This window comes from Antennarius striatus, chromosome 1 (genome assembly GCF_040054535.1).
Source record: "Antennarius striatus isolate MH-2024 chromosome 1, ASM4005453v1, whole genome shotgun sequence".
Lineage (NCBI taxonomy): Eukaryota > Metazoa > Chordata > Actinopteri > Lophiiformes > Antennariidae > Antennarius > Antennarius striatus.
In genome coordinates, this window is record NC_090776.1 from 285001 (window position 1) to 291629 (window position 6629).

The window sequence follows — 6629 nt, forward strand, 5'->3', positions numbered from 1 at the left end:
AACCTGTACTAACCTGTACTAACCTGTATTAACCTGTATTAACCTGTACTAACCTTTACTAACCTGTATTAACCTGTACTAACCTGTACTAACCTGTACTAACCTGTACTAACCTGTACTAACCTGTGCTAACCTGTATTAACCTGTATTAACCTGTACTAACCTGTACTAACCTGTACTAACCTGTACTAACCTGTACTAACCTGTACTAACCTGTGCTAACCTGTATTAACCTGTATTAACCTGTATTAACCTGTATTAACCTGTACTAACCTGTACTAACCTGTATTAACCTGTACTAACCTGTACTAACCTGTACTAACCTGTATTAACCTGTACTAACCTGTACTAACCTGTATTAACCTGTACTAACCTGTATTAACCTGTACTAACCTGTATTAACCTGTACTAAGCTGTACTAACCTGTATTAACCTCTACTAAGCTGTACTAACCTGTACTAAACTGTACTAACCTGTATTAACCTGTATTAGCCTGTACTAACCTGTACTAACCTGTACTAACCTGTATTAACCTGTATTAACCTGTACTAACCTGTACTAACCTGTATTAACCTGTACTAACCTGTACTAACCTGTATTAACCTGTACTAACCTGTATTAACCTGTACTAAATACAGGTTAGTACCTGTAATTAAATGTACTAACCTGTACTAACCTGTACTAACCTGTGCTAACCTGTATTTAAATGTACTAACCTGTACTAACCTGTACTAACCTGTGCTAACCTGTATTAACCTGTACTAAACTGTACTAACCTGTACTAACCTGTATTAACCTGTACTAACATGTACTAACCTATACTAACCTGTATTAACCTGTATTAACCTGTACTAACCTGTATTAACCTGTACTAACCTGTATTAACCTGTACTAACCTGTATTAACCTGTACTAACCTGTATTAACCTCTACTAACCTGTACTAACCTGTACTAAACTGTACTAACCTGTATTAACCTGTACTAGCCTGTACTAACCTGTACTAACCTGTATTAACCTGTACTAACCTGTACTAACCTGTACTAACCTGTATTAACCTGTACTAACCTGTATTAACCTGTACTAACCTGTATTAACCTGTACTAACCTGTACTAACCTGTACTAACCTGTATTAACCTGTACTAACCTGTACTAACCTGTATTAACCTGTATTAAACTGTAATAACCTGTACTAACCTGTATTAACCTGTACTAACCTGTATTAACCTGTATTAAACTGTACTAACCTGTACTAACCTGTACTAACCTGTACTAACCTGTATTAACCTGTACTAACCTGACCTGTACTAACCTATATTAACCTGTACTAACCTGTATTAACCTGTACTAACCTGTACTAACCTGTACTAACCTGTATTAACCTGTACTAACCTGTACTAACCTGTACTAACCCGTACTAACCCGTATTAACCCGTACTAACCTGTACTAACCTGTATTAACCTGTACTAACCTGTACTAACCTGTACTAATCTGTAATAACCTGTATTAACATGTACTAACCTGTATTAACCCGTACTAACCTGTACTAACCTGTATTAACCTGTACTAACCTGTATTAACCTGTATTAAACTGTACTAACCTGTACTAACCTGTATTAACCTGTACTAACCTGTACTAACCTGTATTAACCTGTACTAACCTGTACTAACCTGTACTAACCTGAATTAACCTGTACTAACCTGACCTGTACTAACCTGTATTAACCTGTACTAACCTGTATTAACCTGTACTAACCTGTACTAACCTGTACTAACCTGTACTAACCTGTATTAACCTGTACTAACCTGTACTAACCCGTACTAACCCGTATTAACCCGTACTAACCTGTACTAGCCTGTACTAACCTGCACTAACCTGTACTAACCCGTACTAACCCATAATAACCCGTGTTAACCCGTACTAACCTTTACTAACCTGTATTAACCTGTACTAACCTGTACTAACCCGTACTAACCTGTACTAACCTGTACTAACCCGTACTAACCCGTACTAACCTGTATTAACCTGTACTAACCTGTACTAACCCGTACTAACCCGTACTAACCCGTACTAACCTGTACTAACCTGTATTAACCTGTATTAACCTGTACTAACCTGTACTAACCTGTATTAACCTGTACTAACCTGTACTAACCTGTACTAACCTGTACTAACCTGTACTAACCCGTACTAACCCGTACTAACCTGTATTAACCTGTACTAACCTGTACTAACCCGTACTAACCCGTACTAACCCGTACTAACCTGTACTAACCTGTATTAACCTGTATTAACCTGTACTAACCTGTACTAACCAGTACTAACCTGATCCTCTCCTTTCAGGTGTTGTTTAAAGGGTTTTATCTCAAACACCGACCCACCAGACATCAGAACCTTCAGACTCCACACAGACGGGACGAAACCCGGACCCTTCTGGCTGGACTGCCCCCCACTAGACCGCCGCCCACTGGACCGCCCCCCGCTGGATCGGCACCCACTGGACCACCCCCCACCGGACCGCCGCCCACTGGACCGCCCCCCACCGGACCGCTGTCCACTGGACCGCTGCCGTCCGCCTGTGAGGGCGACGTAGGACAGGAGAACGCTGCCCTCTGGTGGCAACACGGGGTCAATGCCCAGTCCTCCCCCCAGAGCCTGGATCAGGCCTGCACCAGGACCCAGGTTCAGCTCACCAACATCCCTTCAGGACACAGGTTCCATCCCACCGGGTCAGAACCAGCAGAACACGTGTCCAGGTCACACCCAAGCCGGGGCGGAGCCTCGTGATCAGACATTGGCGGTTCAGTCCCCCCCCCAGACATCCTCAGCGTGTGAGCTGACAGCAGGAGGGGTCAGCTCACCTCGTCGTCCCCCCTACAAGCTGCTCATTTGGGATCAGCAAAGCTCACTTTCTTTCTATTTCATCTCATCATCAGGTCACGGGTTCAGATACTGGACCCCCATGAGGTCAGAGGTCACGGGTTCAGATACTAGACCCCATGAGGTCAGAGGTCACAGGTTCACATACTGGACCCCCATGAGGTCAGAGGTGACGGGCTCGATACTAGACCCCCATGAGGTCAGAGGTCACGGGTTCATATACTGAAACCGAATGAGGTCAGAGGTCACAGGTTGACATACTACACCCCCATGAGGTCAGAGGTCACGGGTTCGATACTAGACCCCCATGAGGTCAGAGGTCACGGGCTCATATACTGAAACCGAATGAGGTCAGAGGTTGTGGGTTCAGATCACACGTTGGTTCCGTTCTCCAGAACACCGGAACCCACAGAGGAACCAGTTCTGACGCGTCACTGGGGGGTTTGTCCACAAGGTGGAGCCGTTTGACAGGTTTTAGGGGGACTCCAGTCATCACAGCCTCCCTCCACCCCTCCACCCCTCCATCCCTCCACCCCTCCATCGCTCCACCCCTCCATCCCTCCACCCCTCCAGCCCTCCATCCCTCCATTCCTCCATCCCTCCACCCCTCCATCCCTCCAGCCCTCCACCCCTCCAGCCCTCCACCCCTCCATCCCTCCATCCCTCCACCCCTCCACCCCTCCACCCCTCCACCCCTCCACCCCTCCACCCCTCCACCCCTCCATCCCTCCACCCCTCCACCCCTCATACTCTCCATCTCTCCCTCCACCCCCCCTTGTGGGTCACAGCTGTAGTGGTGCTTTTCCCAGCCGATAGACGAGAGGCAGTGTCACGCCTTCACCTGAGACGTGATTGATCAATAAAGTTTGATTGATCCGTCATTGTCTCTGGTTGGTTCCAGTCCCTCTGACAGGAACCAGCAGCCCATTGGTTCCCTCTGACAAGAACCCTCAGCCCATTGGTTCCCATTGGTTCCCTATGACAGGAACCAGCACCTGATTGGTTCCCATTGGTTCCCTCTGACAGGAACCAGCAGCCCATTGGTTCCCATTGGTTCCCTCTGACAGGAACCAGCAGCCCATTGGTTGCCTCTGAAAGGAACCAGCAGCCCATTGGTTCCCATTGGTTCCCTCTGACAGGAACCAGCAGCTCATTGGTTCCCATTGGTTCCCTCTGACAGGAACCAGCAGCCCATTGGTTCCCATTGGTTCCCTCTGACAGGAACCAGCAGCTCATTGGTTCCCATTGGTTCCCTCTGACAGGAACCAGCAGCCCATTGGTTTCCCTCTGACAGGAACCATCAACCCATTGGTTTCCCTCTGACAGGAACCAGCAGCCCATTGCTTCCGTCTGACAGGAACCCTCAGCCCACTGGTTCCCTTTGACTGGAACCAGCGGCCCATTGGTTCCCGTTGGTTCCCTCTGACAGGAACCAGCAGCCCATTGGTTCCCTTTGACAGGAACCAGCAGCCCATTGGTTCCCGTTGGTTCCCTCTGACAGGAACCAGCAGCCCATTGGTTCTCTTTTACAGGAACCAGCAGCCCATTGGTTCTGTCTGACAGGAACCCTCAGCACACTGGTTCCGTTTGACAGGAACCCTCAGCCAATGGGTTACCATTGGTTCCCTCTGACAGGAACGAGCAGCTCATTGGTTCCCTCTGACAGGGACCAGCCCATTAGTTCCCATTGGTTCCCTCTGACAGGAACCAGCAACCCATTCGTTCCCAATGGTTCCCCCTGACAGGAACCAGCGGCTGATTGGTTCCCTCTGACAGGAACCAGCAGCCCATTGGTTCCCATTGGTTCCCTATGACAGGAACCAGCACCTGATTGGTTCCCATTGGTTCCCTCTGACAGGAACCAGCAGCCCATTGGTTCCCATTGGTTCCGTCTGACAGGTACCAGCAGCCCATTGGTTCCCATTGGTTACCTTTGACAGAAACCAGCCCATTGGTTCTCTCTGACAGGAACCAGCAGCCCATTGGTTCTCAATTGTTCCCTCTGTGAGGAACCAGCAGCCCATTGGTTCCTTCTGACAGGAACCAGCAGCCCATTGATTCCGTCTGACAGGAACCAGCAGCCCATTGGTTCCCGTTAGTTCCCTCTGACAGGAACCAGCAGCTCATTGGTTCCCCTTGACATGGACCAGCCCATTAGTTCCCATTGGTTCCGTTTGACAGAAACCAGCCCATTGGTTCTCTCTGACAGTAACCAGCAGCCAATTGGTTCCCAATGGTTCCTTCTGACAGGAGCCAGCAACCCATTGGTTCCGTGTGAAAGGAACCAGCAGCCAATTGGTTCTCAATGGTTCCCTCTGACAGGAACCAGCAGCCCATTGGTTCCCTCTGAAAGGAACCATCAACCCATTGGTTTCCATTGGTTCCCTCTGACAGGGACCTGCCCATTACTTCCCGTTGGTTCCCTTTGACAGGAACCAGCAGCCCATTACTTCCCTCTGACAGGAACCAGCAGCCCATTGGTTCCCTTTGACAGGAACCAGCATCCCATTGGTTCCCGTTGTTTCCCTTTGACAGGAACCAGCCGCCCATTGGTTCCCCCTGACATGGACCAGCCCATTAGTTCCCATTGGTTCCCTTTGACAGAAACCAGCCCATTGGTTCTCTCTGACAGTAACCAGCAGCCAATTGGTTCCCATTATTTCCTTCTGACAGGAACCAGCAGCCCATGGTTCCTTCTGACAGGAACCAGCAGCCCATTGGTTCCGTCTGACAGGAACCAGCAGCCCATTGGTTCCCTCTGACAGGAAACATCAACCCATTGGTTTCCATTGGTTCCCTCTGACAGGGACCAGCCCATCAGTTGCCATTGGTTCCCTCTGACAGGAACCAGCAACCCATTGGTTCCCTCTGACAGGAACCAGCAGCCCATTGGTTCCCTCTGGCAGGAACCAGCAGCCCATTGGTTCCCTCTGACAGGGACCAGCCCATTAGTTCCCATTGGTTACCTCTGACAGGAACCAGCAGCCCATTGGTTCCGTCTGACAGGAACCAGCACCCCATTGGTTCCCTCTGACAGGAACCAGCAACCCATTGGTTCCCTCTGACAGGGACCAGGCCATTACTTCCCATTGGTTCCCTTTGAAAGAAACCAGCCCATTGGTTCTCTCTGACAGGAACCAGCAGCCCATTGGTTTTCAATTGTTCCCTCTGTGAGGAACCAGCAGCCCATTGGTTCCTTCTGACAGGAACCAGCAGCCCATTGGTTCCGTCTGACAGGAACCAGCAGCCCATTGGTTCCCGTTGGTTCCCTCTGACAGGAACCAGCAGCCCATTGGTTCCGTCTGACAGGAACCAGCAGCCCATTGGTTCCCTCTGACAGGAACCAGCAGCCCATTGGTTCCCTCTGACAGGGACCATCAACCCATTGGTTCCCATTGGTTCCCTCTGACAGGGACCAGCCCATTAGTTCCCATTGGTTCCCTCTGACAGGAACCAGCAACCCATTGGTTCCCTCTGACAGGAACCAGCAGCCCATTGGTTCCCTCTGGCAGGAACCAGCAGCCCATTGGTTCCCTCTGACAGGGACCAGCCCATTAGTTCCCATTGGTTACCTCTGACAGGAACCAGCAGCCCATTGGTTCCGTCTGACAGGAACCAGCACCCCATTGGTTCCCTCTGACAGGAACCAGCAACCCATTGGTTCCCTCTGACAGGGACCAGGCCATTACTTCCCATTGGTTCCCTTTGAAAGAAACCAGCCCATTGGTTCTCTCTGACAGGAACCAGC